Source organism: Dromaius novaehollandiae, chromosome 7 (assembly GCF_036370855.1).
Source record: "Dromaius novaehollandiae isolate bDroNov1 chromosome 7, bDroNov1.hap1, whole genome shotgun sequence".
Taxonomy (NCBI): Eukaryota; Metazoa; Chordata; class Aves; order Casuariiformes; family Dromaiidae; genus Dromaius; species Dromaius novaehollandiae.
In genome coordinates, this window is record NC_088104.1 from 30941459 (window position 1) to 30965301 (window position 23843).

The following is a 23843-nucleotide window of genomic DNA, read 5'->3' on the forward strand; positions in this document are numbered from 1 at the left end:
CAAAATATTTTTTGTGGACCAGTATTCAACAAATCACTACAGCTGTTTTTTTTCTATAAGCTCATTCTCTGTACGTAGAGGTAATAAATATCTAAAGGGAATATACAAGACATTACTATCCTTGAAAGGGAAGGAAGTGAGATTTGCCTTTCCTCCACAATGGAGATGACCTGGCAAATATGGATTTCTGGATCATGGTCATTTACAATGGTTCCTACTTTGTCATCAAGAAACAGAGAGTCCCAATGAACTAGTTAGACACTTCAAAGAATAGCTCACCTGCCAACGAAAGACTCTGGAACGCTAACCAAAAATACGGAAAGGAGGAAGGAGGCCATGCAAACACCAGCTACCTCAGCTTTTAGACACCTTTGACATGATTCATTCCAGCTGGCCACTCGCCACAATCTCCTTCCATAGAGATTTTCTTTAGGTACAAATCCAGACATTATGATGAAGAGTCTAATTCTCTACTGTATTTAGTAGTTAATGGTTCATGTGATCCCTTCACTTGAAACACCTCCTAGACTGAGAGTGAAATCACTTGGACCACCAGAAGATATAAATCTCCAGATATTGTTCCTTCTAGCATGTTTTCTTATCACACTACACTTAAGTGGTACCTATTTATACTGCAGTATTTGGGTCTGAACTATATAGCAATTCCCACTTCCCTTTTCTTACCTCATGCAGTTCAGCGTTCTTAACTCCCTTGACGGTCTGCTCCAAAGTGCGTTCAAGGCTTCTATCTGTTTCTTTCTCTTTCTCTCAATTGTGTTTAATTATTTTGCTGTTCTTTTCTTTGAAGTCTATGGAAAGAGTTCTACTCATTTCAGTGAAGATTTGATCTGGCCTTTCATTTGAAGTGTTTCACCTCACTGTATCTTCAGAAATATTTGTCTATAGAGACAGGGATGTGTCTAAACAAAGAGTAATAAAATTGCAATCATTATGGTATTATTAAGTAAAGAAATATGATCCTATTTTTTAGTATCAGTGAACTTAAAGTCACTAATTAAAATGGCAAATAATATGAAAGTAACTTGGGTCTAGAAGAGGAACAACATCTACATTAAACAAATGTGAATAATTTACCCAAAATATTGGGTAAATAAGTAAACACACTTTGGAAGTCAAAAAATGCTTATAATACTCCAAAATGAAGCTGAGATAGTTTGGCTGAGTGAAATTAGCATGGAGATTTCTTTATTTTCATCTTTTATGGATGCAAAGATTTATAATGATATTTTCATCTTGGTGTTTAAAAATACTTCCACTGAAAGGCGAATTTCTACTGTCTCTGTTGTCAGAACCCAACAGTTTATGCGACTTGCTTTGTGGGGAGTTATTCTCTCCACACTGCAAGTCTGAAATACTACTTACTTTGACAAACCTGCTCCTGATTGCACCCTGACGATGTGTCCTCACTCCAGCTCATGACATTGGTAAGACAAATGTGCAGAATGAGAATAGGGGTAGAACACTAATATATATTGTTTAGCTCAAAGAGATGCAATCGGACCCTTTCAACATTAGCTAATGTATTCTTGACAATATTATGAGGCAATTAAAGTCTATAAGTATTGGCTGATAGAGGTGAATTATAAGTTCCAGAAGGCAATTGTCTGAATTAGGAGACGCTGATTTAATTACCTGGCAATAATTCATTATTAAGACAGTCAGGTGCACTTCTGCTACACAAAGTCAGAGCACTAGACAATAAATTGTATAAATACTATTCAGACTGAACAATGTTTGCAACCGTATCGTTATAGTAACCTATATATGGAGACAACAACATTTTCTTAAAAAATAAAATTCTTAATAGCAAGTAATCAAAATAAGGGGACTGTGATTCAAAATACAAAATTTCAACAGACTTTTTTTTCTCTTGGAGTCAGAGTGTTTTCCCAAAGTATTTCTCTTGTTTTAAAAGTGAATTCACTGATACTGTTAAAATCCGAGCAATTTAAAATGATTCTCTTATTCTTACCTGGAGCACGGTCTTTGAATCATTACTGAACTTCCATGTTACAAAGCTTTCTCAGGCTCAGCAATACACTATTTCCCTGGGAGCAAAGCTAGTGTTACTGATTGATCCTCAGGATCCATGGCCTGGGCCATGCTTACCCAAGTTGTGTTTTATATCACACATACATAACTTCTAATGAATCCTAGTTTTCTGTTTTAATTTTTTCTTTTTCTGTGATCTACTGTTTGTCCAGAATCTCCACTCTTCAGATTAGGGGAACGGTGAGATTACTGAACAAATTGTAATGAAAAGTAAAAAATTTCTGATCAGTCTGATGAAAAACTATCTTCTGTACCTTGTGGTATTTCACGTACACAACTGTATTTGAACTGGAAAGTGGGATATACACTACACCATCTCAGAGTAGTCTAGAGACTTTTTTATACAGGGAGAAATTACGCAATTAAAAAGTAATTTGTGTTAAATTTTGCTGGATGTAAATATATGGCACTTCAGATACTTTATGAAACAAAGAGCTGAAGTAATACTAAGCTCCAAAAAGGAAGCTTGTCTCTATGTGTTACTGACTGAGAAGGAAAAGACAGCAGAATTTAACCACGTGCAATAACTGTGATCATATGGAGGGGTTCCCTAAGGTGAAGAAAGAAGTACTATCTACAAAATGTCAGCTTTGTAAGGAGAAAACCTCTCTGGTTATGGAATTCCTACGGTGTCCAAGACAGGACTTCTTATAGCGATATTAATAAGTGAAAATAATTAATTAGATCAAGAATACTTGACTTCAGCATCAATTTCCTCAATTTCCTTTCCTAAATGAAAGAACTTGTGAAACCCAGGGTTTTGGTTAATTGTTTGGAATAACAAGAGTAGTAAAGTTATCCCATGTTTTTTGAGTTAATCGACCATCTAGTTTGAAAGTGTTTAAAGGGCTCCCAAACCCTGCTGTACTTTAAAACATTAGACGGTTATCTATGGTGTTTTAGTCACAAACCAGACAAAGTATATTAACAGTGTGATTCCCTACCAAGTAAGGAATCTTGATTTAATTGACTTCGAATTGATTGTGCCAGTGTTCTCAATAAGCAAACAACTTACGGTCAAATGAAAGAATTAAGTTCCACTTTCGCCATTCCTTCTCAGGACAAATTCCCTCTTAACATGAAGTTAAAGGACATTTGGGCTTAATAAACATTACAAAACATGACTCCAAATTACTGAAGTAATGTAACAGTATAAAAACTTTTATTCAGTAAATTAAAAATAAGGTTTATTTTCTAATTTAACAGCAACACTGAAGTGATCAAAAGTCCCTGTCTTTGATTTATTCTCTGGAGTCTAGTTATCATAGACATTACCAATCTTTGCACAGTATCTTAGACTATACAGGCTGCAATATTTCTTTCCTAATGATATTTTTTCCTTCAGATTTTCATTTCTCTTCAGGCTACTTTTTTTCTTTTTTAATGAGATGCCCAGTGTCATATATTAATATCTAGAGCCAGAGCATCTGACTTACACTGGTCAGCAGAATTCAGCTCAAAGAATCACTTTTTGGTCTGAATCCTAAATTTTCAGATAAGACAATGTCCACAGACATGATGTATTAGAAGCTGGAGAATTCAAGGACAGTAATCTTCTGAAAGGATTACAGCTCCCCTCCTCCTTCCCCCCAAATACTGGATAGCAATTTCAGGTTGCTCTGAATCTCTCTCCATCTTTGACTTCTGAACTTTAATCTAATTTTTAATCCATTTTATGTATATTTCTGCAATCTTATTTCTTCCCCTTTCTGTAGCATTGGTGTTTAAAAACAAGAAAAGGTAAGAAAAACAGATCTAATAGGCCGAGAAAATGGTTCAAAGTCACATAGCTGTCTCCTCAAGTTCTTTTACCAATTAAAAGAACTTTAACCCATTTAAATGATTTAAATCATTTATACACATCTTAAGAATATTTACATGAATTCAAGAGGATTGTTGATATGCTTAAAATTAATCATATTCCCAAAAGTAAACAAATCTGTGTGGATGCCCTGGGGAGACAGGAAGCACCAACTTTCCTTTCGCTTCTGGTTTCCTATTCTTAGTGTCCTACAAGGACAACAGTAACAGCACTGAAGTAAGTTACATATGCAAGTAAATGACAGTTGGATGGTTCAGGTCTCAATTTAAAGAACTTACGAATAATTAGTTTTCTAAATGGCTTTCTATCAACTAACCACCATTAGTTTAATATTATTATCATAAATGTGCAAGTCGTTACCATGGAGAGGAATTAGCTGCAGCTCTTTACCATCATAAAGCCCTAATCTAAACCAGTCTAACTTTCATAGAGAACTCCAAAAAAGAACATTTGTCTTATGGTTATGTAAAAACTCCAAAGGCTGCAACTTACATACGTGGAGAAGTCCACTGACTGACATACATAAGGGCAATTCACAGATGTAAGCATTCTGCAGGGTGGCGTTTGAACCATCACTCTTATCTCGGGGCAAATCTAAGAGGATTTCTTACATTTTTCCTTCCCTGTTAGTGCATTCTTTCTGAAAACCAAAGAATTCTGTGCTCAGCACCAGCAGTCGATATTATTCTGTGCTTTTCAGAAATAGCTGCACAAAAATTAACTACATCAAACTCCAAGATGTTTTAACAAAAAGTGATTTCCATATTAAAGACAATCTAAACATTTCAGGTCCAAGTAGTACCTGCTGCACATAAAATAAGTCAAAGGCTGAGTCCATCACTTCAAATCTGAAGCAAACAAACTACTTCGAAACAGAACCAGTAAAAATAGCTTATTGGGTACCCAAAGGCATGAGTAATCACAGCACTGAACACCTGAACATTTCAATAAAGTGACCTTCTGGAAAAGTCCTTTAGCCAAAATCTTTGGATAAACTTGTTTTAATAAGTTTCAACTGCAGAGTCAAAGTTCCTGCTGCCCAGAATTCCCTTCCTTAAAATGACAGACATACTGATAGATACATAATCTCTGTTTTTTATAAAGTTCCCACGCAATTTACTTTAGTATACTGAATAGCTCTTCTCCCTTACACATAATAGAGGATGCATACAAGAGGATTTTTCTCTAGCAGTCGTGTCCTGCCCCTTGACAGACTCCTCAGGGATTTGAATTAACAAATTTTAAGCTGTTTCACTCCTTAGCTCATGACACTCTAAGGATGCTGACAAGCAGTCAGGTTACTCTGACAAGGCATCCATGATCTTTAGCTTACCTTTGACTCTACATTATTGTGCATTTTTAATAATTTATGAACAAGATCACTATAAATGGGCAGAAATCTTTAAATGCTCTGGAAAACATAACGTCATGCTATATATTGGGTTTGCTTGAGTTGATGTGTCCCTGGGTAAGAGAAGCCAATGCTAAACAGGAATATATAGAGTAACAGGAATAGCTCTAAACCTAAAAGAGCTGCCTCCTTTCCTTCTCTATTTACTTTATGCCTATGTCAAAGAGGTCAGCATTTCAACAGCTTTTTTTTCAATCAGTTCTTTAACCCTCTCTCTTTTTCTCATCTCATTATGTTCAGGTAACTAAGTTTACAGTTATCAGATGTTTGTTAAAAAAAGATATAAAAGTTAATCACTTTCATTATCTTCCAGGCTGTTAGGTAAAGCAAGCAGAGTATTCTGTCTAGTAAAATCGAGGCCTGCTTGACCACTGTATTACAGACAGGCACTTACTTCAGAAAAGACTGCTTTTAAACAAGTTTGTAATACAGGTTGTCTACCAAATTCTACTTTCCTCCTTTAAAAAAGAAAAAAAAGGTTCATGAAGAAATGGATTGAAAAAAAAGATGCTCTTCATTTATTTTCCCTGGGCTTCTGGACATAGCAGACGTCAAATAACAAGAAAAACAGCTCTAAAAACCAGAGCTGCATTAAAGCATAATGCTTGTCCCAGAATTGCTTCTGACTCAGCAACAAAAAAGTCAAAACAACTAGAACAATGTCCAGAACTGCTCAGACACTATACACACATATCCTCCAAAGAGCGGTGCAGGGCAAATGGATGCAGTTTATGAAATTATAGTGGTTGTCAGTATCTGCCATTAGAGTTAGGTTTGAAAAATACCTTCCATCATAACTCTCCACACACAACTTTGAGGCCTAAAAGTTTCCAAGGTAGGTCCCTAACTGCAAGTAGAAGTTAAAACTAATTTCCTTCTTCATTTTAAATAAGAAATTTAAAAAATAGATTTGCACCATTATGAAGCTGTTTTGAATAATTTAGGGGGAAAATTTGAAGAATACCGAAGCTATAACCTGACAGGCATACCAGAAGGACACACTTTGAAAAGCATTTCCCTTCGTGTTACACAAACCTTCTTCCTTCTCACCACTGCGATGGCTGGGCAGACATTCCTTGACAAATTTCCATAGAAAAGAATCCCACAGGGTTATTAAAAAATATTTGCAACCCAGCAGCTAAGAGCCATATTACCACACATAACTGCACAACAGAGCATCGCACAGGTTCCCACACATGCCAGACTGAACTGCCAGGTCCCGGCGACCGCGCATGGGGAGGCCTCTTGAGGTCTTGCCAGCTCAGATCCAGGAGCAGACTTAAAAGGTTGCCCTGATCTCCTTCCCCTCCTTATGGCACCGGAACACGAGAACGCTGTCTCGCTGTTTCCAGCCCTGCGCTGACCTGTATGAAATGGGCCCTGGCACCCGCAGTACACTCTCCAGAGCTTTTGGTTTGGGTAATAGCTTGCATGGAGCCAGCTTGAATGTCTCTGAACCTACCTTAAAGTTATCGTTACAATATTTAATTAGATAAACAAGGGCCATATTAGTATGTCTGGTTTTTTGCATTTAACTTTTTGGCTTATTTAAAAATAGAAAATCGATAACGAATCTGATCTATTCTTATTTACTTTATGTTAGTTATGTTCTGCATTCTGCAAATGCTTCCTCATTAGTTTTCTCTGCTCACTAAAGTTAATTTATTCACTTTAAAAACAGAACAAGACTGAATACAATCCCATAGCTGTGCTGAGCATAATTAGTTAAATCGGCAGTCATTTAATTAAAATCAGAATTTAGAGCCAATGTTCTAGAAGATTAAAAACAGACTTCTTTGGTAACAAAGAACTCAGTAAAAAAAAAAAAATAGTTAAAGAAAGAGCAGTTGTCCCCTGACAACAGAAGAAGTTTCTCATAATGACATATATTCACTGCACGTTTTTATCTATGCTTCACTTCAGAGACCTTATTCTGTGTACTTTTTAAACATAAACACTGGTGTCTAGCTTGACTATAGCAGAAAGAAAGACTGAAAATGTACAAAAAAATATTGTTACACTCAGTTACAGATACACAGTATAATACATAGCAATGATAATGTGGCAACAAAGAGAAAAAATAATCAAATCCCCAAAACTTGACTGTATCTGTATCATACTACATTGAGTTTCCAAAACTGAGTTTCACACTTCTTTATTGGGAGGGAATGAGTAGAGTGAAATATTGGTAAGACTCAGCACTCTCATTTCCCGTGTATACGAAACCCAGAATCTTTTACGCATTCTTGTGAAAAAGAAACATGAATTAGGTTGACATTTTTGTATGTTTGCCACTTGATGACTTTCTGTGATTTTTTTACCTCATTGAAAATCTTCATCCTATTTTTTCATAAAATATAAATGACAGGTAAGAAATAAAATCCCATTCATTCTTTCTACTATAATTTCAGCATCAAGCTCAGTTCTCAGTCTAAATACTTTACGTAAGTAAGGAGAAACAAATGGTGAATGTTTAATCTGTATAATCATTCACTGGAACACATAGATTCCATCTGCTTGCTCGGAGTAACTAGCACAGACCTTGATATCCCAGCATGATCCCAGTTAATGTTATTATTATCTACAAATCCCAGCACAGGAACAGCAGAGGAATTTTGAAAATTATACTCAGATGGGTAGTGGAAGGCTCTGAGAGATTCTGAGTGGAGTAAGAGCCAGGATTCAAGGAAATTTCAACTCTGTAGAGTACTATAACACAATCTGAGCATATCACGAGTAGCAAAAACAGCTATTTATTAAATTGCAGCCTGATTCTTGAGCCAGCCTATATGTGTGGGTTTCAGTGAGGTCTCCCTATAAAAAGACTTGCCGTTTGGCCTGATAGCTGATGGACTTACACCTCATACTCGTTGGATTAGTTGTTAGAAAGTGACACCAGATTGTTCATTGTTAGAATATTAGCACAGTTCACAAGAGACATGGCTTCACTTCCTTGCTTTGCCACAAATCCCAAGACTTTCTGTAAGTCCTCAGGGGTCAGAATTAGAAAAAACTTAGGACACCAAGAAACAAGCTCTTGCCACACCAATGGAAGTTACTTTCCCCAGACAACTTTCCCACCTCTACTTCAGCTACTGAAGACCCCAGCATCTTCAAATAAACTTAGTTTAAATAGTAGTTTTAGCTAATGTACACATTGTGAGGTTGCTAACCTCTGGCAGAAGTAGGGGTAAGTACCTTACCAAGGTAAGGTTAGTAACATATAAAATTTCCTAGGATTTACTGGCCACAATCCTACCACTTATGTACTGCAGGACATAACTTTCAGTCACGTAACCTATTAGCATGGAGTCCAGGGCCCTAAAGAAAGAACTGACTGTATGCCAATCCCTTCTGCTCCCAACCCAGGAAAGTACTCCGACTAGTAAGCTACGATACAGCATAAACTGACATCTAATACTTATTAAAAGAAAAAAAAGCCATAACATGTGATTTCAAAAACAAGCACTTTAGTGAGAACAAGCAAGGTGCTCACTGAGTTTGGCAACTAGCATAGCTAAATAGCAGACAAGCAGGTTTCCAGATCACATATTTGAGTGCAGGCACCTAACTCTGTCAAATCCTCTTTTGGATCTGAACCATAATTTCTCTGAGCTCATTAAAGCGATAATAATATTCTTCTGCTTTACATATATGTTGTAAAGTCAACATTTAAAAACAAACTGCTGCACATACACGAATATCTGGAAAACATTTTTTTTTTTTATGTGTGAGGGATTGTAGCATTTCAAGTATACTTGAAGAAACTGGTGAGGACATATATTCATCTAGGAAACTTACGTTCTGGGGAACTCATAATTAGAAAACGTTATCCACATATAGGAAGAAATCATGTATATGAGGCATCCTGGACCCAACACCTATTCACTGCTCCAGATATGGACAGTGACTTTAACAAGTCACGCTTCAGGGCTCCAAGCTGAGGCCGAGTATTAATGAGAATTTTGCTGACTCTAAGCCCTTCTAGTGGACACGGAGCTGTTCATGGTTTAGAGAGATCTAGACAGATGACAGGCTGCCATTTTTGTTGCAACTCGATTCATTTAGTAAGTGTTTAGGAACACCTGCTGCAGTTTCATTTTGTGTAATTATTTAAGCTTCCTAATTTCCATATCATAAGTAAAAAATACAAGGTGAGACGGGAAGGAGAGAATATTGGGCATGTGTCACCTACTGTGATAGGCACTCTGTGCTGGCAGCAAAACAAAATTGGATACCACTGCAGAACTAGGACATATTCAAAACTTCCAGGTAAATATAATGTAATTACTATTGCCTGATTTTGTGATTTCGCCATGATCTCTGGGAAGACACCCCTACTGTTGTGAAACATGCCCTGTAGCCTTTAATGACCGCAGAAGGCCGAGGCCACAGCTTTATGACCCATCTAAAATATGGTACGATCAGAAGCACTCCGCCGTTCAGCTCTCTGCGGAGGCACGGGTTCACTACTGACTCGCCAGGAAAAGTGCCACCCACCCAGTCACCGACACCACTGCTAGCAGCCTTCGAAATGTTCCTTAATGACTTTGTAGGTGAGTCAGATCAAGCTTGACCCTGCCTAATTTACAAGCTAGCACAAGACTACAGTGCCAAATGGTGTCCATATAATTAGCAAGGAATTAGAGCAAATTACTTTCTTATTCCCTTTAACCCTTAACAACAGTGCGCTCGAAATTTGTCACATCATAGTATAAGTTTTCTCATAATATTGAGAGATATGTAGAAATTAGTCACTTAAGCTTCTAAATAAAAACATTTTGTATAGCAAACAAGTTTTTTAATTTTGGTACAAATTGTATAATACAGAATTATCTCTGTTTTGAAAGTGAATACAAGTGCAGTTCTACAAGTCTCTTATCACAATGTCAATTTTCTGGAAAAATACTTTGTACTGTAGGTCATCAGTTAAATAAGAAAATGAGAGAGAAAATTACCTAAAACCAATTTTTTTCATATATTCCCATATATATATGAACTTTTTGTTTTGCTTAACCCTGATCCATTTATTTATTCAACAAATTTATTCAATGACTAGGGTGTGCACAGAACGTCTGACTGACTTTTGCACACATAAACCAATTTGTGGGCCTTCTTTTGTTATTTTGAAATATCTGAAATGGTGGTCATACTAGGTAACCATCGGATGTAAACTGCAAGCTTTTGGCTATGAAATCTAAAAATTATTACAATGTAGGCACTCTAAATTTCAATGAACTTTATTCTGCTTTCCATTCAAATAGGCAGCAGTTAATAATTATTCATGGTTATAATAGCTATATGTCAAGGCTGAGAAAGCCACAGGAAGCTTTCAGATATTTTGCTATATATAGAAAATAATACTTTTAATTGAATGCTCAAAGAAAGTAATCAACAATCTCACTTCACACATTGAATTTCTGGATCATTTGTTTGTATATGGAAAATCTCCTTAAACATAGCCTAAGAAAATAGAACAGATTTCTGATTAGTGCAAATGTGGAAGGAAGGGATGACCTATGTGCAAATTTATTCCTCACAGCTACAGTCATTCATGTGCTCCACTGGCAGTTTTAGATTAACTACTGCTTTGACGCACCAACTGACCAATTTGTTGCAAGTGCCTTTTCTCTGTTGCGGAGTTTAGCAAGCTTCTTGTCAGTTAAATAACTCATTCATCTGTGTGAAATTCCTTCTAGGATTTTGATCGCCTGGAAGGGTTATTTCTCATGAATTAAGCTTGCTGTATTCTGTGACAATCCTATTCTATGCAATCAAATCCATCCAATAAAATTACATTACAGAAGCCTCAACTACTTTTATAATTTATTCACATAAAAATCTACTGTATATTCTTGAGTCTATGAAAAATACTTCTTAATCATTATTTAAGTATGAAGATACATCCTATATTTTCATCCCAAACAACCTCTTCTTTTTAAAATAAAAGATTATGTATTAATAAGCGGCATCTTCCAAAATTCATTTGTGCTAACTTGGAGACAATTGGAGAAAAATCCTTAATTTGCCCAAACATTTTCACCATCTTATCACTAGTGCTACAAGCCATGAAACAGCAAAGCAGAAATCATTAATGCACAGAAGACACTGTTAACTTTGTAATCAGTTCTTGTTTTATGCTTCCCATCCCTGCCCCCAGCTGCTTAAATATTACAACTTAGTTTCCACCAAAATAGTAGTATTCCACCCAAGTATTAATTCTCAAACATAAAATGCATAATTTTTCTATTCATGTAACATGTTGGCAAAAAGTCATCCAAAGCATTATTACTAGTTTCATTTTTTAAGTTTTTATGTGATAGTTATAGAATTAGCCCACAATTATCATCTACACAAGCCTATGCATTATTTCCAAGTAATTTAATACAAGCCAGATTCAGTGTCCACCAAAGTCAGTGACAAAATTGCTAAAATAATCCTTGAGTTACAGATATAAATTGAAGCTGCATCATGGCTTCTCAAGTTAAGGAAAAACATTTTCGACATTTGGTGTTAAAAATTTCTTGCAAGACTTTGAGGAAAGGTTGATAACATGTAGTTTATTATCCAGTCAGCACAGTTTATACTTGGCATTTATATATTATGATAAAGCATTTTTTTATTTTAGGTATTGCATGCGAGTACTGTCTGTTTGATAGCTCAGTTTTACAAGAGGTATTATTCAAAAATATTCATGTTATTTTTAATCTATTTGGAATCTAATACTCAAAACACAGCTCTACATAATATAGTTGTGTTGAGAATCTCTTCATAGGTTGATTTTGCACATAAACAATCTAGACACCCTACAGAACTTATTCCAAATAAAATTAGAAAGAAAAATATACAGATCTTAAGTACTTAAGTAAACTTTCTACTGCTATACAGAAATATACTATATACGATATAGAAATATACTATATAGAAAGTATACTTTCTACAACTTCCAGTAATACTTTCTAATAGAGAGGAACTGAATAACTAAGGCAGTGACACTATGCCAATTTCTATAAGGTTAAACTTTGCACAGACATACACACACTCATGTCTTTTAACAGAAGTAGAATAACTACTCAGTCTGCACTTTGCAGACATATGCATCTTGAATATATAACTACTAGCCCTTTTCACACACTTCGTTAGATGAAGAGGTTTGTCCTCAGCAGAATAAATATACTAAAGAAAGTCTCACAACCTTTCACGTACAAGACAACCATTTTTTCAAAACAAAACAATATTTGTCCCTTAAAATGCATATTTTGAATATCTTTTTACTATCATATATTCCAACAGCAAACCAAGTAAAATTAATGTTTTAAATGGTAATTAATTTAGAATGTAGAGAGGCTTTGAATCAAGAACCCACTTAAGCTGAAAAGCCATCTAAAAAGGAAAAGTAAAACATTAATAGACTTATTGATTATTAAGCCCATAAGGTGATATTATGATCATCTGTTTTGACAATCAACACAGTATTAACTGTAATTTTCAATCAATACTTCTTGCTTCAAATGCATAATTTCTTGTTGGATTACAGTATCTTTTTTTTTAACCAACTAATTTTAATCTAATAAAGTCATGGGAAAGCTATCCTTACATACACTTACTAAATATTAAGTACCAGGGAAGTGCTGAAGAGGGTTTAAGAAGCTAAGTTAGGCAGATGAATCTTACTGCCTTAGCAACTAGTCCAAGACAAAGCATACAATCTATTGATCTTCAGTAGGTAAGTTCAGAAAACGTAACAAGGTATTTTCCTGCTCAAGTTTGTGAATTTGCTGAGAATTGTTTTTCCCCCAGATTTAAATGAGAAATGGAACCTAGCCTGGGAACAAACATACAGAAATGCAAGTTTTGTTTTCTGCATATGATCGAAGTTAAAGATAGGAAGGGCACTTTATTCACTGGCTGAACTTGTATCAGAAGCTTCTTGGCATCTTCATGTACAACAAGCAGACGACTAAGCAACCGCCCCCGCCCCGACCCCCACGGGCAACACGTAAGCCTGGGCACGTTTCCTGGCAGACTGTGGAAGGATTTGATTAATTCCAAGAAGCCAACTTCAAAGTTTTTAAATAAATATATTGATCTAGGTCTGTTTTGCAGTTGGTAATCTCTCTTCTCAAATTCTGGGTACTCCGTTCATAAACAGATGCTTCTTCACCGTATTTCATTCCATGTGAAGTTTCCACACCCTTGCTTTCTGTAGCTATACGATTGACTTTGTGACTCCTTACTCAAATATCATTTTGATTTTTATTTCTTTAAATGTTACTCGCATTTTTAGTTACAGACTCATCTGAAGAGACACATTTCAATTTTCTACATACTCAAAAACTTAGATTTGTTCTAAAATAATTTGGGAGACTTGAAGCATTTTTTTTTTGTCTCTATTTTTAATCAATTACTGTCTACTCGTGAAATTGCCCAATTTTTATACTTAGTTTGATAGAGAAATATTATATCTTTTTATATAATTTTCTGACCATATTATAATTTCAGTTAGGTCAGTGAAAATGAAGAAAGCAATTTGTAATATGATTAATCAAAGTCCATTTTAATCATAGAGAGAAGAGTACTATAAAATATGGAATAGCCCCTTGGTTGATGATTATGAGTGATAAACAATCTATAAAAACAATTCTTATTTCCAATGTAATTAGATAATTTTCCTCATACCTCTTAAAAATATTCTTACATGTTTTCTGGTCTTTAAATTGTTTTTATGAACTGACATAACTACTAACTTTTAAATCATACTTTGTAAAAAAATGATATATATTGAAGTAGTAGTTGTAGAGTCCGTTCAAGTTTATAAGCAAGGCAAAACAGAGTAGGTTTGCACAGAAACATAACAAAAGACACTAACATATCGTCATTGGCAAAAGGAGAATTTTCATGCCACCTGGCTCACCTTTATGTTTCTACCAGCCAACGGGCTCCTATGCGTATAAACTTGGAGGTTTCTGTATACTATATGAGTGTGTCTAAAGAAGTGATTCAAGTGCCCCAAAGTAGGCATCTGCTGCTGTTTTAGGCACTCACGTTCCCTTGCCATCCCAGAGGGATGCAGATCCCCTGTAGGTCCAGTGCTGTTACCTGCCAGACCCATGCAGATATTTTGGATATCCATCTTCTTAAATGGCTCTAGATAGCTAAGAAACCTCAATTGTTCCCATAATCTTTAAAATGTTGCATATTACATTTACCAGTTAGTTCCTAAAACATTTTTGACATGACTCTTTCCTTAACTAAACCATAAGAATATTTGGCATTTTATTGCTGTTGTTTTTTAAAGATAAAACTATTTGTGTTGACAGAAGACGAGGCATCCAACCTATCTTGCAGAAAGAAGATTTGCTTGTGTCATTTGACAAATAAAACTAGATTAGTTATACATGGAGTTTGAAATGTGTACTATTCACAAATGCTTACTGATCAAGCTGCGTATTGTGAGGACTTCTGGGTCTGTCAAAAATAGATGGTGGTTAGTAGCAATACACAACTTAGCAATTGCAACTGGCAATGGCCATCTCCCCTAAGAGGACCAGAGCTGAATTATTTGAACATCAAAAGCTTATCACCTGCAGTACTAGCTTTGATATGCAAAGTATCCAGGAGGAAATACCTTAGAAAAGGTGAGGTATTTTTAAGAAGAGAGATTTGACTTCAAGATAGTGCTGACTGAGAATCTGCTCAGGCACCCTTGAAAAATCAATGGAAGTTTCTTTACTTGATCAGCTTCTAGCAGCTCATTATATTCCCATGGAAGTGAACAGGAATTTTGCCAACGACTCTCCTGTGAGTAAGATGAAGTATCACATATAAGGGAAAACTGATATTCTTTTGCAGTCATGAAATCAGCATCATTTCACTGGGAGGGATGTACAGAGAAGAGATGTACAAAAGAGAAGACAAAGTAGGATCAGATGTGCTACAAAATCTACTTCTGGACAAATCCTAGCACATTCCAGCTGTTGCAACAAGCCTTTTCTTCTCTGCCACATCACAGAAGGCATGCAGCATTGATGATGGATTGCAAAGCCCTCCGACTTGCCCTTTTGTCTGCATCAATGGTGTTACAGAAGCATCTCAGACAAAATTGAGACAGGATGAGCACAGTCACTGCAGCCCAGCTAATGTGTACACTGCCTAAAGTTGCTCATCCGTAAAGTATTTAGCATTTGGCCCATGGTTCATAAACTACAGCAATGACTGTAGTCATTAGAGTACTTTAATGTATTTATTTGAAGGTATAGTTAAAGAATAAGATGGAGTTATTTACAGATTTTCTTTTCTAAAATAATGAAACATGTTTAACTTCATGATCAAACAAGATACTGCTATACATTCCTCATACCTAATCCATTACTCCTTCATTTTTAAAGTAATCCATAATTTTAAACTTCTAAACAACAGCAAATAAGAGACAGTAAAGATAGTTCATAGGAACTTTGAGGTTTTGATTAAGTAGCTCATTAGTTAACATTATGCAGCTAAATTGTGAGTAAGGTTTACTTTAAAGGCTATGAATTACTCTGTGACTACCTCCAAAATAGACTTCAGAATGATACAGATCATATTGTATATGGTATTTCTTAACTAAAGTCATAGGTAGGGAAAATGCTTAGGCTTAGAACAATTTAAAATTAAAATTTAAAATCCATTATTTTCATTAACATAGTTTATTAAGTATCAACAACACAAATCCAAACTAAAATGAAGCATACATTTTGATTATCCATTAAAATCTCCTTACACTTCCACTTGCAAAGGGTGCAAGCTTGTAAGCTAGCCAAGGCCTTCATTTCCACTAACTTCACTAAATACCATAAAATCTCACTTTAACTCAACATTTACAGGATAAGATCTTTATGGAATTCTACCATATTAGACAGTTACAAGATTGCTACCTCTCTTTTGACGAAATCTGAAGTAAGCTGTGCTTTTTATTTCTGTTCTTTTCCACATCACATCATGCAACAGCAATCACAGCACAGCCTTTCTATTCCCAGTGGATACACAAAATGTTATCATCATTACTTACTAAATTTAAATCTGTTGGGCACATTCCTTACTAAGGTCTTTCAAAATGTTAATAAATACTATATGTGTTGCTTCCATTTTTAAACTGCAAAATTCTAAAGTGCCAAGAATAAACTGGAATAAAAGAGAGTATTATAGGAAAGGAGAGTAAACGAAGAATGAATTTTTTAACAATGAATTAAAAATAGCTTTATTTATTATCATTCGAATGGTCACTATGAATGAATCGTAATTACTTTAGACTTAGCAAACAGACGTGTTGGTGTTGACGGAACTTAGCCAAATAATGCCTTATATCAAAGACTGGCCACATCATATCCTTTAAATCGTTATGCTCAGATTTTTTTTTCATTCCAACCATCAACTACCCTTCTCCACAGCCCTCTTTCCACCTCTGGCCGTCACTGACTGCGTTCACTGCACTGTCTTATACCATACCTAGTCCCCATAGGAGAAAACACAGTGCATTTATCAGTGAATAATCAAATTCCAAATCCTCAGTCAAAGCAAAATCTGTAATAGTAAAGCTTTCTTTAGTTAGTGCTGTAGTTTTGTCATTATTTGTCATTAATGTCTGCTGTCATTATTGCTATGTCATGAAATTGGCTTGTTTTTTTATTTGAGCTTCTAGTTAATGAATTTTTTCTAACATTTATTTTCTTTAAAGCTAATTGTCCCAGACATTTTAGGAAGCTGAGACATCAAGAATGTGGTTTAACTAGGTTATTATCTTAGGAGGTAACATGTAGTCAAACACCAACACTTCTTCTTGTAGGAAATAATGTCACCTAGGAAATAAAAAAGAGGGCTGTGCGGGACATCCTCGAAAGGAGAAGAGTCCCAATTTCCCATTTAAGACATTCTCATTGCCTGATTATGCCTCACCACATTTTTATTTTATGATTGCTAAAAAATTGTACTTTTTACAAGTACGTGTCATTAACATTATGGGGTTTTTTTAACGAAATGTGCTAGATTTTACCACTGACTGATTTTAAGGGCACACTCACTTCCACTTTCCCCTTTAAATCTACTTTGTACCTTAAGTTTGACTTTGACAAACAAGATGGGTCAAAAGGAAAAACAAATTAACCCAAAACAGTCTATAAAAGTTTGAGAGAGAGTATGATACAGCATGTTAATATCTCTAATGGGGAAAAATTGAATTTGGGCTAATAAGAGCCTTCTCTCTTTTATTCCCTCTGTAACACTTCCCCCGACTTGATCCACTTCCACTGTACTTTGATATATGAGTAAGAAAATATGAATGTGTTGTGCCAAGGCACTCACAGATTTCTAATAGATGGCTGTATCGGCACCATGTTAAGCACACCCCTTAGACAGCCCTTCTTCGTGCACAAGCAGCCAAGCTTAATGTTTCTCGTTTCAGCTGTTTCAGAGTCATTCTGACTAAACCAAACAAAGAATAAGTGTATTTTCATAAAAGCATTGGTTTCATCTAAAACAAAACGTGAAAAGAAGAAATCGAGATAGTATGAAGGGAGAGGAATTTAGAACGATCTTGCCTCATTAAAAAGGAGCTACTACACATCTATCCAGCTCAATATGCAAACTCCTTAAACATTTTTTCTTTTATCTCTCTAGTTTTTTCTTTGGATAAGCTATATGTACTCTTAAGACAGTAATTTGAAGATTACTGTTGTGTGTGTAAGATGTACTACAAAACAAGATGCTTTGTACATAGAATTTAAAGCCTCATTTTTTGTGTTAAAGAATTTGAATTCCATTTTTAATGTGGCACTTCACATCCTGGCTTTGCAGTTTTGGAAGTGTGACGTAAGATATCAAAGATACTTTGCAAATCAGCATGTGTAAAGGGAAATTTAGATAATCACATTGCACCTAAGAATTCTGTTTACCTACATTTACCTGCCCTCCAAAAAAAAAGATTGCTAAGGTCATCAACGGCAAATTAAGCATGCAGCTCATTCCTAAAAGCCGAACTCTACGCAGAAGTCTCTGTTTACTCCTCATCATTTTCATGTCATGACAAAATTCTGTTTCTTGATTGATTGAAAGCATCTCTCTTTTTTTTTTTTGGTAGCAAAAGCAGAGAATATTCTTTATCTTCTCAGTACTCAAATAAAAAAGTACAAACTTCAATGGAAAATGAAAAGAGAACAAGTATGAAAAATAATTTATGAATACTTTCGAATGCTATAAAATGGAAACAATCATAATTGCTTTTGTTCTAGATTCACAATAAAATAATTTTGCTAGAGAAACAATATCTAGACAGACTTGAACGGAGGCTTTCACCAATGTAAACAGTGAGAGATAAGTACTATAGGGGAATGTTAAACCTTGCATTGTATTATGCATTCTAGCAGACAAGAGGGGATCAGGAGCATCTCTGCTCTCAGTTCCCTGCCCAGATAGTCCGCGCTGGATTTCAGACTCATTCAGAATATAGTAAGAAGGACTAGAGCCCAGCGGAGGAGGAAGGCAGGGAAGATTCTTGATATTCCTCTGCTTTTAAAGGAGAAAAATGCAGCCCTGCTACACCTTTACCTAGTTCTCTATTTTTACTGGGCCTGAGTTACCCCACCTTTCATAAAATTTCTGGCTTTGGGGCTGAAATCAGAACTGCATGGTCCTGAACACCAGGGATTCAGAGCATCTTTAAGAATATAGATTCTCCACAAGCTAGTATACTTTAGGTTTCAAGTACAAAGATCTAACAACAGAAGAGTTAAGCTATAGCAAACCAAAAGAATAAAATGCATCCACAACCCAGGGTTTGAAAATTATTCATTAAAATAAGAAATCCCCAGCCCCAGATACTGCTTTGGCTTCCTTCTTGTTTGATCTTAATATGAAACAATTTATAACATCAAAATCCTGTTATATTTCAGAATTTTTTTTACTTGTAATGCCTGCATTCATAATAGTTATAATTTGCTTTTCAAACAGCCCTTGAGCAGAAAAACACATTAAAATTATCATAATAAATCCACTGGAGGATTATTGTTGCAGAGGAATATCAAAGAATTTAGCATGCATTGAGGATTCATTGTCATATGAAACAGTGAAATGTTAATGATATTAATCTGAAATAGGGTGTTCTTCCTTTGATTAGATGCTATACATCAGCTTGACAGTCTTAATACTTTCTGGTTAAACTGATAAATGGAATCAATTTTAAATTACATTACTCAGTATGCCTGCTAGTTAATTTAGAAATAAAATTATTTCCTTATAAATTTTAAATGATAAACTATAGAAGTGTAAACACACCACAGTTGCTTGTTATCTGCAATATGCATTGTATTATAAACTGGAGGAAGAAATATATGTAACTTTTTTTATAACATGATAAACCTATAAAAAATAGTCTTTTTAGCTGATGATCCTCCTCCTAAGAAATTTTTTAGTCCAAAGTGATCGAGACATTTAATACCTAAATGATCTTACTGACTTAAATAGCAGTATTCATATGCTTACAGACAGGCATACGTACACCCTGTACATCCTGCTGATTGAAGATCCAAAACTTGTTCATGTTTATTCTGAAAAACTCAAAATCACATACATGAATTCTGTTCATCTACTCTGGTTTCAGAACCTATTTTAAAAGATACATGCGTGCTCAAGTGTTTTCCTGAATGGAAAGCCACTTCTGATTTGAAACCTGGCAGCTGACTTTAGTAGATACAGGTGGAAATTCTACCCCCATCAGCATCACGCAGTCAAGCTTTTATGTACGTTATGAGAAAACAATTGTGAAATTGAAACATGTCTGTAAGAAGTACATTAATCTATGTAATGATTATTGCTGAACTTTTTTAGTATAATAGGCAAAACACTTGAAAATCCAGAAATTCACTGTAGAAAAGAGGTTTAATGTGAAAAGAGGGAGAAAATCCCTTCCACACAGAAAATCCATTTTTTTGTCAGCTAACCTTTTAATGTTGTATACCAAATCATTTCTCTTAGATCAGCACAACTATTCGTCAGTCAAGTTTGCTGAAGCAGAGTTCATAATTTGCCCCATTTAATCCTAGATTCAGGAAGTAACTTGTGCAACACACGTCATTAGTGTTTACAACTAATCGCAGCTATTTATACCTCCTTTCTATTTCACTTGCTATTTCATCACTATGAGGAGGAAGAAGAAAGAGTGGGAAATGGAGGCAGAATTACCTAGTATAAAGATACAATCCTGCTCCCAGAAAGCTGGTGAAAGCATGGTTGAAGATTCAGTGGAAGCTGAGGAGGTAAGGCAGTATAGCACAGTTTCTTCAATGATTTGTTTAACATAAAATTACTGATTAGTAAGACTTCTCCTGAAGTCAAAACAGAAATCTGAGTTTGAGGTAGTGTTCAAAACACATTCTACTTTGCATCAAAGTATCTTAGGCCAATTTGAGATAATTATTCATCATTACTCCCACTTCACAGATAAATGCACAGAACAACAGAAAACACATTATCTGTCTAGCATCACTGACTCTGAGATACTCCTCTACAACACTCACCACTGGTATCTGAGAAAAACACTAATGAAAGTCAGCTCCAATGAAGTAAGAACTCATACTAACTTAAAATGAAGCCAAGATTACACTTCTATTTTGCTTACAACTGTCCTACGCTTTTCGGCACAGATGTGATAAGAGATGTACAGTGCTGCTCCTTTTTGTCTCTTTTACCAGAGAAAGTAACACAAAACAAGAAAATCCATCAAAACTTCTAATCACGTAGCTAAATTTAGAACACCAGCATTCTGTCATTTAGAAACTGGTCCCCCAAAACCACATTGTTTACCTGCAGCTTCAACTCATGCTTTTTAGCACTGGAGACTCACAGCAAGAACAATCACATCTGTTTTCAAAGATGAAGAATGCTGGCTAATTCTTGATTCATCCTCATTTAAAAAAAAAGGCACACTATGCTTTATATTCTTTATATGCTTTATATTCATATAAAAATGTGGAGGATTTTCTAGAGGAAAACGGACATGTGAGCAATCCAGCCCTAATGCTAATAGCAAGAGTGTGAAAGTAGGTTTTGCGGCCTACCGGTAAGGTTACGAGAGGGCATGCAATGTGGTGAGAAACTGTCCTTGGAAGGAGAAAAACAACTCCCAGGAAAAACAAATCCCAGATGTTCAGTGAGAAACTTACGGGCTTAGGTAATTTCTTTGCCTCCTCGTGGACAGTACATGCTATCCAATCATATACTGTTTAGATGTACATACTAAATGAACATGTACCAATCACTGTATAGTTTGATTCACGGGATCACTGTTAAGGCATATAAAAGACGCTATTCGGGCTTAATAAAGTGTCAGCATTTAATCATATTGATTGGCGTGCTGTCTGTTTATCTCCCGCATAAAAATGCTATTTATATTTATATTCTAAGTGATAAAGCAAAAGGCAAGAACAAATTTCCTGAAGAGCTATATGCAGATACTACCATTTAATCCATCACAAATTACTTCATCCATACCAAACTTTGCAAAGCAGACATGAAAAAATTCATACCTAAACACAAAGCATTTGTACTGAGAAATCCTCACTTGCACATGTTAATAAAAATCTTTCAGTGCCTTCCTCAGTATTTTTCAGCTCTTCCAAATACACATTCAAATCACTATCCATCTGGAATCCATATATACATAGCTCAGATACAACAGTAACTAATGAAGAATATTCAAACTGACTCTCTAAAGGAGAAAGAAATAATTTAATTCATCATAGACAATGCAAACAAAACTAGAAGTGGTAACTAAAAGTAGGAGCTATTTTCTCCTTCCATCAAAACTTGAGTTGAGTCCCTCAAAAAACCCAGCATGACCTATATAGGTTCTGTTGTCCCATGTCAGATACAGGGGAACAGCTGTTCGTGACATGCTTTGCTACAGCTAAGGGGGCAGAACTGAGCAAACATGGGAGTTAACTGCAGCATCTGTTAAATCATATATTAAGAACATATACCCAAAATGTACGTTTTTGATGGCATCTATGCCATATATTTTATTTCCATTTTCAACACATGGTCTTTCTACATATGATGTCATGCAACTTCTAACAAATACAGTGAAAATCTAGAACCAGGTGACTTCAGAGAATGTTTGCTAATTTATGAGGTGAAGTAATTTATCATATCAGCATATACGTAGTTTAGTGAAGTCTGATCCATTTCCCTTTTACTAATAGATCAGAATATCATGCTGACAGAACATAAGGTTGAGAATGCGTATTTTTCCTCTTTCATAATAAGGATATTTAAGGTGGCTTTTACATGACCCAAATGAGAACCACAATATAAAGTAAGGTATTCTTTCTCCAGATAAATTATATGTGACAAGGAGAAGAAAAAAACATGGTTTAGAGAGCTACACTTTCATTAACTATTAGCCTTTTGCCATCAGCCTTTGAAATTCCTATTTAATAGAGGACTAGTACGACGGAAGGAGAGAAGGCAGGCAAATCCATATGCAAAATCTAATCTGCAAATAACCCAAAGAGGGTAAAAAATTTCAGATTCATAAACTGCACAAAGTTCAGTTCTCTAAATGACAAGAGACAAGTTTTCTAAGTCACTGTTTTTCAGGTAAGAAAATCATGTTCTAAGATTTTTCTACCCCAAAGACAAGAGTAATTACAATTCCACTGCATAGAGTATTGCAGATTCTGTCTGCCACAGAGAACATATGTCACTGTGGTATTAGAACAGCAGCTAAGGTTTGAATGTATCCAACAGTCCAAAGGAGATATCTTTGACTTCCACTGAGATTATGAACAATACATGTTTCTTTGAACAGAATGACCAGTATAGTATTCTTATCCCTACCAACAGGCAGCAGCAGCAACCAGACAACCAGGAATAGAAGAAAACCCAAAACACAACATCACAGAGAAGCTATCTGCCAGCTCTGCATTACTTTTATAAAGTGATAATGTCACATAAACCAAGGCATTTTTGATGAGACGGAGTTTACAAAGGCACTTCATATGTAAAATTCCACTGAATGATTGCACGAAAAATTTAGATCTGTTGTAACTATTAAAGAATTCCTAATTACACTTTCCTCAGTAGAAAATTGGGTGTTTGACAGTACTGGGTGCATGAAAAAACATGTTTAAATTGTATTATATAAACATTTGCAAATACTTTCCTAATAGACCAGTATCAACCTACAATTATGTTTCTGCTTCACAGGGTAAAAAATAAACACTTTGGTATAGCAATCTCTCATAATATACCTGCTTAACTCTGCAGCATAATACAAACTACATAATTTTCTTTTAAAGTGCATTTAATTGACAGATTTTTATCACTCTGATATCAGTCATGAAATGAAACTCAGAAAAATCAAAGCCACCTGCCTAAATGAATGTTAAATATTGCTTTAATGTTGGTTTAAAGAAAAAGGTCAGAACTTCACATACTCTCAGTTCATGTTTAAGTGATGTATCAGCAGCTGCTTTTTACTAGAATGCAGATACAAAACTTGCCTGGATC